This window comes from Arachis hypogaea, chromosome 6 (genome assembly GCF_003086295.3).
Source record: "Arachis hypogaea cultivar Tifrunner chromosome 6, arahy.Tifrunner.gnm2.J5K5, whole genome shotgun sequence".
NCBI lineage: Eukaryota > Viridiplantae > Streptophyta > Magnoliopsida > Fabales > Fabaceae > Arachis > Arachis hypogaea.
In genome coordinates this window covers 99,985,258-100,004,186 of record NC_092041.1, presented here as the reverse complement: position 1 = coordinate 100,004,186, position 18,929 = coordinate 99,985,258, and the positions used below count along the sequence as shown (strand labels likewise).

General features: G+C 33.3%; 1 pseudogene; it reads right to left on the bottom strand.

The window, feature by feature from the left end:
• Nucleotides 1-12,957: 12,957 nt before the first annotated feature.
• Nucleotides 12,958-16,799, bottom strand: LOC112805797 (isovaleryl-CoA dehydrogenase, mitochondrial-like; annotated as a pseudogene).
• Between the last annotated feature and the right edge of the window lie 2,130 nt (nt 16,800-18,929).

Below are 18,929 nucleotides of genomic sequence, written 5' to 3'. Positions count from 1 at the left end.
TATTATGTGTTTCAAAATTTCAAGAAGATTTATTTAATAAAACATTTATAATAAGAACTGATTGTAAAGCAGCCCCAAGCGTTTTGAAAAATGATGTCAAAAATCTGGTTTCAAAACAAATATTTGCAAGATGGCAAGCTATTTCATCATGTTTTGATTTTGTTATTGAACATATAAAAGGAGAATTAAATTCACTCCCTAACTTTCTTACTAGAGAATTCTTGCAGGAAAAGAATGGATCAAAAACCGGCCTCCAGTGAAGATTATGGTCAACCTTTTGATCAAATAAAAGAAAGAAAATTACATATTACTCCTGTACCAGCAAAACCATTATCATTAAGACCTATGACTATGTTACAGGTTGAAAAAGCATCATCATCATCATTACCTTCTAAGAGCTCTTTAATTACTACTAATAATAAATTCACATTATTACAACCATCTGACCTCTATAACACTCAACCCTTGAAAGAACAATTTTCTTACTATGAAAAATCCAATCCTATCAGAATATTAACCATAAAAAAAGAGTGGTTCAAAAAAGATAGGAAAACCTTATACAAGACTATTTTTTCAAATACTTTCTATTATATTCCTATTAACCCGCAAAAAATCCAAAAATTCTATGAATTCATATTAGTAGACACCAGATCCATTGAATTGACATATTATAGAGATCTCAACACCAAACAGTCCATTTATTCAAAAATAAAAATCATGAAAATATTATCGCTACAAGAGTGGAAATTACCCCCATATCAATCTAAAAGCTTCTCATTAAAATTTGAACCTCGGAACTATACCTATTATGATTACCAAGAAGTATGGAAGCATATCTCATTCCTATCACCAAGTCTCCATTCTTGGTTTATTTGGTTCAGAAAGGGAATATCATTACAATTTCTCAAATGGTTTTAATCATGGTTCCAGAATTTTGGACCGATAAAAGCTTTCTTTCTAAAAGAAGCCAGCCTAGCATATGAATATTTTAAAAGCAAGTCATCATTCTTACAAGAATATAAATTCATTTCATTTATAGCAATTATGGGAATAAGCTGGATTATGAGTTGGGAATATGATTCAGCAGCATATGAAGAATGTCTAAGCATACAATATTTGGTAAGAGTAATAAAAATAAAATGGTAGAACAAATATGATATAAATTTGCTAAAAAAAAGCAGCTATTGATCAATGGTTAACAACATCACAAAAGCGTCCAGTAATAACAGCCTCAAGCACCACCAATGAACAAATAGCTTATAAAAAAGAGATCCAATTCTTAGCGCGCAGAAGCGACAAATTATGGCAGCCCTAGCGGCAGCAACCTCAGAGGAAGATATCCAAAGCAATCTACAAGCAATACAAGCCATACCTCTTGGAGAAGACGAAGAGGTCCAGTCCAATCCGGTCCATTACTATCAAGACTCCCAAGACCCATTTGAAATGTAATAAAAATTGTATATGAAATCAATGTAAAAAGCCCAATCATAAAAAAAATATCTCAGTAAAAAAAATTTCGGCAAACAATAAAAGCAAATAGTACTGTTGGCAAATAGTAGACAAATAGTAATCATTTAGGGTCTCTAAATACCAAAGCCCTCATTCATTTCTAATCATCAAAACTTGAAAGCTCAAGAACTCTCTCTACTCCTATATCTTCTTACTTCATAAATTCTCTAAATATTTGTAATCATCTTCAAGAATTGTATCAACTTTACAAGCAATAATAGTACAAGTTCATCTCTGTAAGCATTATTCATCCTTTAAATCTCTTTATTATTATATTATTCTGTTCTTTTTATAATGTCAATATCTCATAAAAAGTTTAAATCTTTAAAGTTAGTTAGAAGAAATATAAAAATAAGAGTAATGTCAATAAAAAGGAAAATAAAAGAATTAATTACTGAATCTTCAGAACTAACAGTAGGAATAAAGAAGATAAACAAAAAAATAATTAGGACTAAAAAAATGCTACAACAGATTAAAATCATAAAATCAATAAAAAATGTTAGGAAAAGCATTAAGAATAAACATATTTATCATATTAAAAGGATGCATTATCTTCGTATACAAAGTATGATACGTTTTCATGCTATACAATCACAAATACAAGTAGTAAACGTCCAAATGATGTAAGGTGATCCTCAACCTTTACAAGATCCTACTTTACAAGTACAAGCTCAATCTTTACAAGTGGTATCAGAGCCTGCAAATTCAATCTTTACAAGTGGTATCAGAGCCTACCCAAGGGGAAGGTATATATATATGTCGTATTTAATTTTAAGGTTGTGCGAGGATGATCCATGGCAATAAGTTTTTCTTCTTCATACTTGATTTTCATGTTATAATCTCTTGCATTATATTTTAGGAAGTGTTTTAATGCCTTTATACTTTTCTGAAAAATCAGTCTTCTATGATTTTAAACCATTGAGATTTAACGATAAATATTTGAAGGGTTGAGATTAACGAAAACAAAGTTAATGTGAAAACATAGCCATGTGGGTCTATTGGTGCACCTATGACCGGTTCAGTCTTTGAGAAGTGGACAGGTGCTAAAAATGTCCATTATATCTAGGGGTGGAAAAAGGTTAGGCGGCCTGTAACTTGGCCTGTGTTCGGCCTGGCCTGCCTGGCCTGTTATAAAATAGGCACAGACTCTGACTTTTATAAAAGTCTTATTATGTTAATAGGTTAGGCTCAGACTCACTAATTAGTTTTATTGGCCTGTCAGGCCTGTCTGGCCTGTTAATACATAATTACATATATAAATAATTTTTTTATTATTGGCAAAATTATGAGATATTTTAAATTTATTATATTTAATTATAAATAATTTTGTATATTTTAAATATTTTAAAATTTAATATTTTTTATAAATATTAAACATAACATATTAAATATAAATATATTTATTAAAAAATAATTTTTTTAAATAATTTTTTTATTTTTGTAAAAGAAAAATTATCAGGCCTTTAAACAGGTTTCATGTCAGGCCAGGCTAAATAACAGGCCAGGCTTAGTACTTTAAAAAAATTCTATAGCAAGCTGTAAGCCAGACTCAGGCTAATTAACTACATGACAGGTCAGGCCTGTTAAGAGCAAAGTCCGACCTGATCTGGCTTGTTTCCACCCTTAATACCCAATGTTCAAACTTTCTTTTACTTTGCCACATGAATACTCTGAAAAAAAAAGGACAGAATGGAATTGTTTAATATTAATCAATAAAATAAAACTTTTCAGATGAATAAAAAAAAATAAGTGATCAAATTTGCACCAAGACTAAATGTAGTATTTACTTAGTTATAACAATTTTGTTACTAAATAAATAAACATTATTCAAGTCAACAATATAAATATATATATATATATATATATATATATATATATATATATATATATATATATATATATATATATATATATATATATATAACCCATTATTCATGGCCACATAAAATACTATAAAACATCCATAGAAAAAATACATAAAATTAAAAGAGAGAAAAAGACATAAAAAGAAAAACAAATAAATTAGGAGAGATATTAGAAAAATTTACAAACAAATACCAAATTAAGCAGGAGATGTATTTCTTCTCAATCATCACATTATTCATCACTCTCTATATGTTTAGGTTTGTGAAAATGACCATAGTAGCACTTCTACCGAACAGATGCTATCTCCATAGTTGGTTCACACAAAGGGTATGAGCAGTTTTTGAAGTCAAGAATATCGGCAAGAATATAAGGTCCTAAAGTAGTGTGAAAAAGGCAATACTGTGTGTAATTGGCAGAGCACCGTCGACACTATCCAATTGTGGTTTATTCTAAATGGATAAGGGCAATGGTATTGTGCTAGTACTCACACAGAGTTGTAGCTGTAATGATAAAATAGCATTGAAATTAAGAAGTTTAGCTAGAAGTGTGTGGTGATTAATTATAGTAAGTGATGAAATAGATGGCAATGAATAGAAAATGGCAAGGAGCACCATGATGGTATATTTGATATGGCAGTTGGCCAAGCAGAAGAATGTTGAAGCAGAGAAGGTAGAGTATGTTAGGAAATTATTTTGATTTCCTAATTTATTTGTGGGCAATACATATATTAATTATAATCACAAATGATGCTATTTCAAATTAAATGACTTATATGTCACCAAAAAAAAATTAAATGACTTATATAATGATGATCTCATTTATTGTTATAAATGCTAATTGAATAAGTCATTGTTACTTTTGATTTGGAATTAAATGAGAATAAAACCGGATATTATCTTTTGTTCCTTAAATAATTATCTTTTTGGATTTTAGATATATTATCTTTTAGACTTTAGATTGGGTTTAAGGGTTTAATGGGTGTCATGCTCAAATATAAATAGACCTTCAGGGTTTCGGTCCCCAATATACCAAAGCCGTCTTTGTTGCTCTTTCCCCATCAAAAGAGTTGCAGTTCAGCCGTCTAGGAATACAGAAGGCTTTGGTTGAGGAAGATCGAAAGAACCACAAGATTCAAACTCTTTCAATCGTATGATTCATGTTTATGAATTCAGGTACGCTTCTGTATTTAGTATTTTCCTTCTTAATGATTTAACATGGATGATCTTTTGGGTTAAGGAATTTTGAGAAAAATTCCAACAAGTGGTATCAGAGCCGTCTATGATTGAATCATTAAAAAAATATAAATTTATTTTATTTTAATTTGAATCTTAACCTGAGATTGTGAAATTAGATTCAAATATATGCTACTTTTGGATTACATAGTACATGTTAATAAAACTAAAAAAGTACATAAAAAGTGCATAAAGAGTACACAAATAGTACATAAAGAGCACATAAAAAAATATAAAAGGTATATTTAAAACAAAAAAATATGTGACATTCTTTTATATATGTGCATACCATTTTTTTCTGTGTCTTGATCTCAACTATTGGAGCCGTTGATGGGTAAAATTAAAAGAATTTAAATAATTTTTTGATTATGGACACTACACATCAAGAGAATTAGCATATTTTAGTATAAAGTTTTTATATGCACTATGGTTTAATCTGTGAATCTGATTTTTTTTTTTAAAAAAGTTCTTCGTTTGTTTATTTTATACCATTCTATATGAATTCATTCTTTAAGGTATAAAAAGATACCATTAAGATTTAATTCCTTTTGGAATTTAAATATTTTGTTTAATTGTTACATAAGGAAACTAGTAACAATTTGGATTATTATACCCACATGTTTTATAAAGATTTGGTTTTGGAATAAATTGATTGAACATTATGCTGCCAAAGTAGCCTCTTTTGTGAAAATTGATTTATTCAAAATATAAGGAATACAGTGATATGTAATTCATGCGAATATTGGTCGGCCCAAAGGAAGGCCTATATTTGGCCGAATTATATGCACATATTAATGGTAAATAAATATTTGGGTAACTAAGAATAAAGTAATTCTTATTATTTATGCGGATAATAATCGGCCCAAAGGAAGTTTATTATTTGGCCAAATAATAAGCATTGCACACTTATGTTTATTTTTTATTAATTATAAGGTCAATAATCGGCCCAAAGGAAGGTTATTGTTTGGCCAATTAATAGAAAATATATGCGATAATGTGCGCATTAAGTCGGTCCAAAGAAAGGCTTAATGTGTGACAGGAATTTTGACAATATTTGATTACTGCGATGAGAGTATCATTTACAGTTAATTTTTCTATCCAAAAATTGAAAATTAATGTTGTTCTAGATATCTCAATATGGATTTTTCCCATTATTTAACTAATGTTTACTGCATGTTCTTTTTGTTCTAATCCAGAAACTATGGCTTTAGCTACCAATATTTCTGTACAAATTAGCAATATTCCTATGTTGAATGGTTCAAACCTTAAAGTTTGAAAGGATACCGTGGAGATTGTCCTCGGTTGTATGGATCTAGATATAGCTCTTCGAAAGAAGAAACCCACTTCTACTCCGGAAAACCTCAATGAGGTTAAAATAGAAAAGTGGAAGAGATCCAATCGAATGAGCATTATGATCATGAAACGCTTAATTCCTGAGGCGTTTCGGGGATCAATTACTGAGGATAAAGATGTCAAACAGTTCCTAAAGGATGTTGAAAAATTCTTTACTAAGAATGAAAAAGCGGAGGCAAGTAGTCTTTTGAGCAAACTTGTCTCCATGAGGTATAAAGGTAAAGGAAACATAAGGAAGTACATTATGGAAATGTCTCATCTTGCTTCAAAATTGAAAGCACTAAAGTTAGAGTTGTCTGAAGATTTACTCATGTATTTCATTTTGATTTCCCTTCCTGCACACTTTGGACAATTCAAAGTGAGTTATAACACTTTGAAGGACACTTGGTCCTTAAATGAGCTTATATCTCACTGTGTGCAAGAAGAAGAGAGGCTACAGCAAGATAAAACTGAAAGTGCTCACATGGCTTCATTTTCTCAGTATAAAAGAAAGCGTGATACTACTGCGGATGTGCCTTCTCAGCAGAAAAAGGCTAAGAAACAAGATCAAGTTTCAACTTGTTTCTTCTATAAGAAGGTGGGACACATGAAGAAGGATTGTACCAAATATGCCACTTGGCGTGTGAAGAAGGGTATAATTCTCACTTTCGTTTGTTCTGAGGCTAGTTTAAGTTATGCACCTGTTGATACTTGGTGGGTAGATTCTGCTGCTACTACTCATGTAAGTGTCACTATGCAGGGTTGCCTGTGGAGCCGACCGCCAAGTGATGCTGAAAGATACATCTACGTGGCAGACGGCAATATAGTTGCAGTCGAAGTTATAGGAACCTTTAGATTATGTTCCACGAGTGGATTTTACTTGGATTTATTAGAGACATTTTATGTACCGTCATTTAGACAAAATTTGGTTTCTGTTTCTCGTTTGGACAAATCAGGTTATTTTTGTTCATTCGGAGACAATAAAGTCAGTCTCTTTTATAATTCGAATAATATTTGCTCTGGTCATTTGGTGGATAATCTATATAGGCTTAACTTAAATTCCTATAATAATGAAATACTGCAAACGGATACAAAACAAAAACTGAATGAGAATTCGGCATCATTATGGCACAAATGCCTAGGCCACATCTCCAAACAGAGAATTCAGAGGCTCGTGTCGGATGGAATTCTTGGACCCCTAAATTTGGCAGACTTTGAAGTCTGTATTGAGTGCATAAAGGGGAAAACAACAAACGAAAGGAAATTAGGTGCCGAGAGAGTTAAAGATGTCTTAGAACTAATACATACCGATATATGTGGCACATTCTCTACTGTCTCTTGGAATGGACAACGGTGCTTTATTACGTTCATAGATGATTACTCTCATTATGGGTATCTATATTTAATTCATAAAAAGTCCCAAGCCTTGGATGTTTTCAAGTCTTTCAAAGTTGAAGTTGAACTTCAACTTGGAAAGAAAATTAAAGTTGTCAAATCTGATCGTGGTGGTGAATACTATGGAAGATATGACGGTTCAGGTGAACAACGTCCCGGGCCTTTTTTCCTCTTTTCCTGGAGGAGTGTGGTATTGTTTCGCAATACACCATGCCAGGCAAACCTAGCATGAATGCTGTTGCAGAGCGAAGGAACCGAACTCTTAAGGACATGGTGAGAAGTATGATTAGTCATTCTTCCTTGCCTGAATCACTCTGGGGAGAAGTCTTAAAGACCGCAGTGTACATCCTTAATAGGGTGCCAAGCAAAGCAGTTAACAAAACCCCATATGAAATTTGGACTGGGAAAGGGCCCAGTATAAAGCATCTGCATATTTGGGGATGTCCAGCTGAGGCGCGACCTTATAGGCCGCATGAAAGAAAATTGGACTCAAGGACAATTAGTTGCTACTTTGTTGGTTACGCTGAGCGCTCACGGGGGTACAAGTTTTACAATCCTGCATCAAGGTCTATTTTGAAACGGGAAATGCGAGATTTCTTGAGGATGTTGAGTTTGGGGGGAAGGAGATATTAGAAATGTTGCTTTTGATGAGGATTCTGTAACTGACAATGATTAGGTCTTTGTATCTATTATTGTTCAAGACACAGTTATAGTACAAGAGCACAATAAGAATGCTACTGTAGATCCAGTTACAGTACAAGAAACAATGAGAATATCGTTGTTGCTTAAAGATGCTGCTACAGTAAAGGAAAATAATGAGAATCCTCCTCAATCCCAATCTATACAACAAGCTCAACAACCTCAAGAAGTGTCATTAAGGAGATCCAATAGAGAAAGGAGAAAATCCATCTATGGTCTCAAACAAGTTTCCCGTTAATGGTATCACAAGTTTAATTAAGTCATTACCTCATGATTTTGAGGTAAATATTATAGATGAATGTGTATACCGCAAGTTCAGTGGGAGTAAATACATCTTTTTGGTCTTACATGTTGATGACGTTCTACTTGCCAGTAACGATATAGGCTTGTTACATGAAACTAAGAAATTTCTATCGAACAAATTCAAAATGAAAGATTTTGGTGATGTCTCTTTTGTATTAGGAAACGAGATACTAAGAGATCGCTCTCAAGGTATTCTTGGATGATCACAAAAGAACTATATTGAAAAGATTTTAAGTAGACATGGCATGGAAAGATGTAGACCAATGGACACACCCATAACTAAAGGAGACAAGTTCAGTCTCAAGCAATGTCCTAAATATGATCTTGAGAGGACTGTTGGGTAAATACTTGAGCAATCCAGACATGGATTAATGGATAGCTATTAAACGCGTAATGCGTTATCTAAAGAGAACAAAGGATTACATGCTTGCTTATCGGAGATCAGAAAATTTTGGAGATCATTAGGTACTCTGATTCCGATTTCATGGCATATGGTTGCGAAACTTTGTCATTGAGCTTCATATAGTAGATGATATTGAAAGGCCATTAAAGATATTTTGTGACAATAAGTCAGCAGTATTATACTCCAACAACAATAAGAGCTTGACAAAATCGAAGTATACAGACATCAAGTTCTTAGTTGTCAAGGAGAAAGTTTAAGAAAAAAACAAGATTTCCATAGGACATATAGGAACAAAGTATATGCTAGCAGACTCAATAACCAAGGGATTGACCCCTAAAGTCTTTCATGAGCACACTGCTCGGATGGGTGTCAACATTTGTGATGCCTTGGTTTAGTAGGAGTTTATTTTATGCTATATGTCCTATGACAGATATTGAGTTATTTTTCTGCAGAATTAAGTTGATGGTTTATTTCATGTTATATGAAATGTTCATTTTGCAATATTTGTATTGTGTTTGATCTCAATAAAGTTGGACCAGCTGGAAATAGACATGCATGAGATCACTTGGCATGTAATTTCCATATTACTCATCCAAATTTGATCTATGTCGTTAAGTATATTAGGATGGTGATTGGCGTGGTTTAGTCACGGCATTTAATGTGATAAAAGCTGCGGTAGTTCCATATCTAATGTATAAGACGGACCAGATTGTTAAAGTAATGAGAGAAATAGCATTCAGATGCGCGCATAAAGTTTATAAGATGTGATTATGTCAAGAAAGAATATATGTATAGCCCAAGTGGGAGATTGTTAGGAAATTATTTTAATTTCCTAATTTATTTGTGGGCAATACATATATTAATTATAATCACAAATGATGCTATTTCAAATTAAATGACTTATATAATGATGATCTCATTTATTGTTATAAATGCTAATTGAATAAGTCATTGTTACTTTTGATTTGGAATTAAATGAGAATAAAATCGGATATTATCTTTTGTTCCTTAGATAATTATCTTTTTGGATTTTAAATATATTATCTTTTAGGCTTTAGATACTATTTTATTTGGGTTTAAGGGTTTAATGGGTGCCATGCTCAAATATAAATAGACCTTCAGGGTTTCGGTCCCCAATATACCAAAGCCGCCTTTGTTGCTCTTTCCCCATCAAAAGAGTTGCAGTTCAGCCGCCTAGGAATACATAAGGCTTTGGTTGAGGAAGATCGAAAGAACCACAAGATTCAAACTCTTCCAATCGTATGATTCATGTTTATGAATTCAGGTACGCTTCCGCATTTAGTATTTTCCTTCTTAATGATTTAACATGGATGATCTTTTGGGTTAAGGAATTCGGAGAAAAATTCCAACAGAGTGTGTTATACACAAAGAACACGTTAGCTTTGCCGCTCCATTGCCCCCACTGGCAGAAACGAGCTTGAGGCACATCCACACCTAGAACTAAAATAGGGACAACAAAAATTAACTAGAGCATCACCGCCGTTCCTAGATTTGTTTGTAGGGAGGCACCACGCCTCAAACGTTCTCAATCGCACTCTCCATCTTGTCTTGATCTTTTTCTCCTACACTTCTTCTCATCCAACACGCGCACTTCGCACTGCCGTTAAAGCTAAGCTCCTTTCCTCTCCCCATCATCCCTCAGCTTATCACCACTTCTCTCTTTCATTGTCCAAACTGCATTAAGGGATACAATGGTCATTCAATTTCTCACTCCACGACAAAAGGGATTCCTGAAACCTAAAGGGATTCCTGGAACCTGTTCGTATCTAGCATACTGAACTTCCACGATTGTACCGTGCCTCACCTGAAACGCTTTCTATATTTTATGAAAGCTAAAAAGTTGTTTGGCTACAGTGAGTTTTGCAATGTGGTGTGTAAAGATCCATATATATTTTCAAGAAGTGGAGAAGATGACAACTGGGATAATCAACGATGAAACTAATAGCAGTTTGGAAAAGGCACCAATGATTATGGAGCCTTCATAGTCCTCCTCGGTGGGTCAACCAAATTATTATTCTCCAACAATTCTCAAAGTCTGAAGTTTCAGGGCTGTAATTGAGATCAATCATGTTATGTTGTGTTAGCCTTGTTTCTATCTTATATACGATTTACTGCATGCACTTTGATGCTATTTGTGTTAGGGTAATGCTACCATGCTGAAAGCAAATATTTTCAGCATGTGAGGAATTGATGTGTCGTTATTGGATGAGTGATGCGTATGAGTACCATGGTCACATATACAGATAATTTCTGTCACATAATCAGAAGAGTGTACGAGAGTGATTAAATAAAATAAATTAATGTTGTTATAATGCTTGTAATTATATTTATTGAGCATTTTGATGGACTAACCAAATTATTTTTATGTGTGGGCTAAGTTTTTAATGTTAATTTATAGAAAAAAACGTATTCGATTTATACTTTTATGATAATATAAAAACTAATTACTTAAAAGATAACTGTATTTATAACATATGAATAATGTGTAATGATACAAGAAGGTTTTTTATTACAAACAAAGAAACATAGGATTAATTTATTGTCGAATAATTCATTATTTATAAAACAACGATATTTTTTTTTCAAAGAAAATCATAATAAAGACTTTAAATAGGTATTTAAAATATGTTTTTAAATATATTTTATTTTAGTCAGAATTTTGAATTTAGATTTAGATGGTCCATGAAATAATTAAAAGTTGGTTTGCCTAAATATTTTGTTGGTCCATGAAATAATTAAAAGTTGGTTTGCCTAAATATTTTGTTGGTCCATGAAATAATTAAAAGTTGGTTTGGTCCAATAATAATAATAGATAAAATCGAAGGTTTACTGTGTGGACTCACTTTAATATTTTAGAAAGTTTTGATAAAATAAAAAATAGTATTAACCTCCCAATTATTTTAATAATTGTCCAACTTTTCTTCTTTCTCAAATTTTTGTTTAATTTAAATTTAAATCTCACTTTTCTTTCTTTCGTATATCTCTTTTTTTACATTTTGATTTTTAATTTTATATAAATTTAGGTGCAAATATATTGGATCTTTAAAAATATGAGTTTAATTTTGATACATTGACAATGTAAAATATTTTACACTATCGTGTATTAATATTTATTTTTTTTATGACTATTCTCATAATCAATACAAAATATAGTTATTTTTACTATATAATCTTATGTAATTAGATGTATGTATAAAATTATTATATACTGATAGTGTGTCAAATTAAATTATAAAAATGCTCGTAAATAACTTTTGATTAATTAAATATCATATTTTACAACTTATTTTTCCACAATTTATGAATTAAATATTGTAAAAATTGATTTACCTAGTCACAAAATTAATTTTAAATACATGTTTAAATTCCTTATAATGATGACTTACTTTAAAAATATATTTTTTGGTGCCGTAAGTAATAAATAAAAAATAATAAAATAAAATAAAATACATTTAAAAACTTATTTTAAATACCTATTTAAATTCCTTACCATGACTTTCTTTGAAAAAATATATATATCCTTGCTTTATTAATAATAAATTATTCGACAACAAATTAATCTTACGTTTTTTTTTGTTTATAATATAAAAACTTATATCATTGTACATTATTTATATCTTTTATAAATACAAGGTTATTTTTTAAGGAATTAATTTTTGTACTATCATAAAAATGTCAATGAGTTTTTTTTTCCATAAATTCACATTGAAAACGTAGCCCACACTTAAAAAAATAATTTGGCTAGCCCATCAAAAAGCCCAATAAACATAATCACAAGCATTAAGACAACATTAATATATTCTACCTAATCACTCTCCTACACCTTTCTAACTGTGTGACAACAGAAATTGTCTGTGTATGACCACAGTACTCATACGCATTACTCATCTAATGAATACACGTCAGCTCCTCACATGCTGAAAATATTTGCTTTCAGCACGGTAGCATTACCCTTTGTGTTATGATAATTTATCTTATGAACTCTTCGTAAGCCCAGAAAAAACTGAACTATACTATTAGCATCGTGTAACCTGTAACTGCTCGAGTTTCATACTCTATGAAATCATGGTGATCATTTCTAAATTTCATGCCATGGTTCCATGTTGTGCAATATATTTACTTGGTATTTTTATGAATGTGTTTGGTGGTGTGATCATTTTTCAGCTTCAGAAATTAACTACAAATAACAAATGAAACTTTTTTGGTAAAAATAGCTTTCCTTTATTAATAATGGATTCTCATGACTAATTTCATTCCCCTTTGATTAATGAACATTTACTGTTACATAATGAACACTTCACTACTGCTCCTTGAAGAGTTCAAGTCCAATAATCATTCTTCTGATCTCACTAGTTCCTGCACCAATCTCATATAGCTTGGCATCTCTCAGAAGACGACCAGTTGGATACTCATTCACATATCCATTTCCTCCCAAACATTGTGTTGCCTGCAAATTTTGAAGGCTAATATAAGCACAGTAACACGAGAAGAAAACAACGAAAAATGGATAGCGTAAATTACGCCAACCATCCCTGATTTTAGGCTATTATCCCAAAATTTCTTAATTTGTCATTTCGATACTAACGATGAATAGTATCGTCTGACTTCAAGAGAGGTCAAATGTAATTTACCCAAAATGTTACGAGTAAGAACCTATGCAGAGTTAATAATTTTCTAAAATCACTTGAGCTCTTACTATACCACTATATTTTATTTAATAACCATCATGATTTCTATAAATTTTGGCTGAAAAGTATTACCCAAAAAACTCAAAGAATAGTAGCTGCAACAAATAACCTGTGCAAACTATTTACCTGCTGCAAAGCAACTTGGGTTGCCTCTCAGCTGCAGTAAGTATAATTCCAGCACAATCCTGAAAGCAGTAGCCATTACATCATGTTTTGCAATGAATAGGAAACAATACCAATGAAAAATCAGGAAACTATGGAAGTTTCTTGCATTGAGGATCAGACAGAAAATCCGCAAGTAGAGTTGTAATTAGTCAACATCTTAAGTCAATTTGATGCTTGAGTTCAGAACAATTGCAGAAACATATGCTAACATTTTAGCAATGATAATTTATGCTTAGTCTATCGTGACAGCATAATGGTATTGCGTTTCACACGTGCCACGACACTCATATGTTGGTATAATACTATGCCAAAATGGACCCGAAACAAAATAAAAAGAAAAAAAAATGGAAGAGAATACCCTATGGAAGGAGTTTCAATAGTAAATAATTGTCATTTTATTTAAAAAACCTGATGGTGCTCATGTTTTCAAGAAATATTTAATGTACTATGTTAACCACAGGATGAAGTTATGTGGATGCACCTTTGCATTTACTTTTCCATTGTCGCAGTCCCGAGCCACCGAATACACATAAGCCCTGAAATGAAAAATGTTATCCTGCTTCCAAGCAAGCTAAATTAGAAAGAGAAACAGCATCATGACATTAGAATCTCATACCTTGAGGACTATAAAGTATATATGTCGGCAACTTTCCCCTGTAACAGAAGATCGATCAACAATGTAATGTCTAAAAATCACATGCAATAAAATGGCAAGATGATTGTAGAAAAACCATTTCTCAACGATATGGACCTGTATAAACTGAAATTCCCCGATAGGACGACCGAACTGCTCTCTTTGTCGAACATAAGGAAGGACCACATCAAGACATGCCTGCATGATACCCAGGGGACCAGCTGCCAAAACAAGTCTCTCCAGAACCAAACCAGACATACATGACATAGACTCCTAAAAAAACAAGAAAGAACTGATATTATAAACTATGGTTGGCACGCATACAACGAATAACAGAAGCGGTTTTCTACTAGGATATTACAGAAGACCAATGATGGTGATACAACAAACTTTTGCAGGGTTGAATATACAAAATAACATAAAGATGATTTTATTCTAAAGTTGATAAATATGATCATAGAAGCTATTGCAAGACCTTTTCCTACTTCCCCAAGAACATTTTCTTTAGGAGCGAAGCAATTCTCAAACACGAGTTCACATCTGCCAACACAAGTCATATTTATTATCAGTAAAAGGAAGGGACATCAACTAAAAATGTATTTAGTATAGAAAAGTTGTCACAGAGCATGCATACTTACGTATCACTTCCTCGCATCCCAAGTTTATCCAATTTCTGGGTCGTGCTAAATCTGAAATCAAACAGAAGCAAAATTCATAATTTTCATCTTCCACTCCTAATTTCCCCCATATCCAAGTGACTTATCATTTATGCACTGCCTCAATGTTTTAGCCATTTATTTTTCAGTTACATGACTTTACTTTTTCCGACTCAATTTTCAGAGAAGGAATTTTGCAAGCTAAGGACTTGGTAATTAAATGTGAACTATAAGATGCGACAAGGAGCCAATAACCAGCCTTTTATATTTGATAAAATTACTGCTTTAATATTTATTTTCAAGAAATAACTGAAGTGTAAGCTTGAAATGCAGAGACTTCAGTACACTTTAAATTTGACTAGGTTCACTACAAGTACCCCGGCATTCCCTTCTCGATGATGAATGCAGTGATTGCTTGACCCAGCTGTTATGTTTGTCTTTGCATAGACAACCTGATTCAGTTCAATATATCAAATGTGCTGTACATTCTCAGCATCTGTGTAGACTATTAATCAAATGTGCTATAATTAGCATTTTCATTGACAATTTGAGGAAACATTGCCCTTCTATGTTTATAAAGGCAAATTAAACAAGCGCAAATTCAATACAAAAAGGATGGGAAAATGCAGAAACGATTGAAGAAACATACCAATGTTTGAGCGACTGGACCATTAGTACACCACATCTTGTTTCCATTAAGTACGTAGCCACCATCAACACGATCAGCCTTGCATTTCATGCTGACAACATCAGAACCAGCTGCACAAAAAGACCAATTCGCTCTATGAAATCCTTGGAATATCTTAAAAGATGCAATACACTCCCTATAAATTAATTAAGCATTCAAAGTTACAAGTATGAACCAACAGAGTTCTTAGTTTCCAGATCTTAAGAGATAAAGTAATGACAAACAACTCATTTGCCAACATATTGTTACCAAGAAACAAATACATGATGCTTGAGATATTTAAAAAATACAAAATTGAACATTCACAAACTCGAATTTTCAACATCAATAAAATTCAGCTGAAAGGAATTCTAATAGTGAAATGCAATCATCGTAACTATAGGAAGTTAAAGTATGATCATCATACGGCAGATTTTTGGCAAAACAAAGAAATAAAATAGAGAGATTGAACCAAAGAGAAAAAAAAGTTATTAAAATCCAGACAATCATATGATTAAAATCATGTCCCGTTCGAAGAAATTCCAATTAGTAATGGTATAAGCAGGGCTAAAGCATGCTAACATTTACCAAAATCAGAGCCCCAATTTGCGTCCCTGCAACCAACAACCCAAATTTGCAATCACAGTCGAGATAGCGGGGTCGAGGAGAGAGCGGGATCTTCTTGGTGCGGCGATGGACTTGCTGCGCTTGAGAAGGTGTAGCGGAGCAGAGCAGAGCAGAGCGGAGGAAAGTTCAGGCAAGCAGCGAGCAGTGGTACACGACGGGCTTCGTCTCTGGCAGCTCTGGCAAAAAAGAGAAAGCAGAAGAGCCCGGTGTCGCCGTAATCGTCGGATCCAACAGAAACAGTGCTGATTGGAGCTCGGGGAAAGGGTTAGGGTTAGCAGGTTTGGGGCCGTCACGCATGGGAGGGTCCACCGTGGAAACCTGGCGGAGCAGGGCTTGGGCGTCGTCTTCGTTGAAGCAGAATAGGCCGAGATTCTTGCCGGTAGAGGCTCCGGCAACCAGCAGGAGCTGCTGCTGCTGCTGCTTCTTCTTTGCCGGAGAGAAAGAAGAGAAGTCCGGGAAGATGAACAATTTTTTTTATTTTTTTAATTTTTCAGATGTATTTTTCTTTTATTTTTTAAATTATTTAAAATTTAACATATAAAATTAAAGTTAATTAAATTTTAAAATTTAACATGCATTAAGCTACTAACCTGCATGTACATCACTATTGTTCTATGGAGCAAGTTCTGCCAGATAGTTTGGGTCTTGGATGTTTTTTCTTACGTCTCCTTCTCCTGTCATCAACTTCTTCAGGGTTAGATTGCCTCTCTTGACTTTTAACTTGTGTATCATTGTTGTCTCCTAAATTGGGAGATTCATTGGAAATGGTTGTTGCAGCTTGACTTGGATTAGATAGCACCTCAATAGACCCGTTATTTTGTAATTGCTCATCATTTCCACCTTTGCTTAACATTGGTTCATCCCCCTCTTGCCATTGTTCCTCATACTGGGGAAGAGACTCATGCTGCTCTTCTTGGTCTTTTGAAGGAGTCTCGCTACTTTTTCATCAACAGGTCCTACACCCATTGTACAAGCCTCGTTTGTACCATCAGAAATTAGAACTTGATCAGCATACTCTGTTCGGCATTAACAAGATGCTCAAAATAAAAGTGGATCCTATTTTTATTTTTCAATGTAGCATCACACATCTTAACCACATCAGAATCTCTTTTCAACACTCTTAACCCTTTAGCTAAATCCATTCCTACCTCCAACCAATACACTTCATTATACCGAGTATACCTAAATCCAAAAACAAACCTTCAACTAGAAACAGATTACATGTATCAACATGCACCCTCTCAATGTTACTCACTAACCCACCACTATACTACAACATATCATCCACATTCTTCTCTAATCGACCCATGTGATGATAGATGAACGTGATATGTATTGTCATCTATAAAAATTTAGAAATAAGTGATAATTAGCTAAATCAACACATCAAAGCATTATAATTGAACCTCTATTGCAAAAATAAATCAACTTAATCACCAATAGTATGAAGATCCCAATGAACAGAAAATAACAAAAGAAGAAATATAAAATGCTTACCGCAATCTTTGTTATTCAATGAAAATGTATACACTGAGCGTCAATGCCAAACGTGAGTCTGTATGCGATGTTACCAATTCGAAGAGAAGAACGCGAAGGGAAAAAGAGACGAAGAGAAAAAGAGAAGAACACCAAGGCTACGTTTGTTTACAGAGACAGGACACTGAGACACAAAGTCGTGTTTGGTAGGGGAGATATGGACAGAGACAATGTGTCCAGAGACACTGAATTAGTGTATTTTGTGTCCATCCTGACAGGAATGACACAAAGACACTAACAAGGGACACAACTTATTTTTTATTTTTTCTTTTATTATTCTTGTTAATTTTTCATAATTATATTTGTTATTGTTATATTTTTCATCTCAAATTTTTTGAATTAAAAAATGAGAATAAATTGAATTTTCAAAATTTGTTCTAGTTTATCACCAAACAGAATACAAGAACACAAAATTTTGTGTCTCTGTCCATTAGTGTCTTGTTCTATCCTGTTCTTAAAAACAAACGTAGCCCAAGAGACTGTTCAGTTTCGTGCATTGTATGTAGTGAGAGTGATAAACCACTATTTTATGGTTTACAATGTGTTTAATTGTGTGGTTTTATCATGATCTTTACCCACTTATTCATATAATTAGCATGCATTTATATTTCCTTCCTAAAATTATTACATGATTGAAAATATGCTTCTTTGGTCTTAAATTAGCTAATCTTAATCCTCTCTTATTACCATTCGATGTCTTGATCTGTATGTTAAGTGTTTCAGACTTCATAGGGCAGGAATGGCTTAGAGAATGAAGAAGAAGTGTGCAAAGATGAAAGGAATACAAGGAATTGAGGAGATGACCAGCGAAAAGTCACGCGGTCGCATGACTCACGTGACCGCGTGAAATAGAAGAAATCAGAGTGACGTGATCGCATGGCTCACGCGACCGTGCAGATTGGAAAAGCACAAGTGACGCGGAAGCGTGAACGACGCGAACACGTGGCAGGGAAAAACGCGAATGACGCGTCCGCATGGATGACGCGATCGCGTGACGTGCACGATCTGCAGAATTACGAAAGTCGCTGGCAGAGATTTTGGGCCGCATTTCAACCCAGTTTTTGGCCCAGAAACACAGATTAAAGTCAGGGAACTTGCAGAGACTCATCATGCTCTTATAATTCATAATTTTAGTTTTAGATGTAGTTTTTAGTGAGAGAGGTTCTCTCCTCTCTCTTAGGATTAGGATTTAGGAC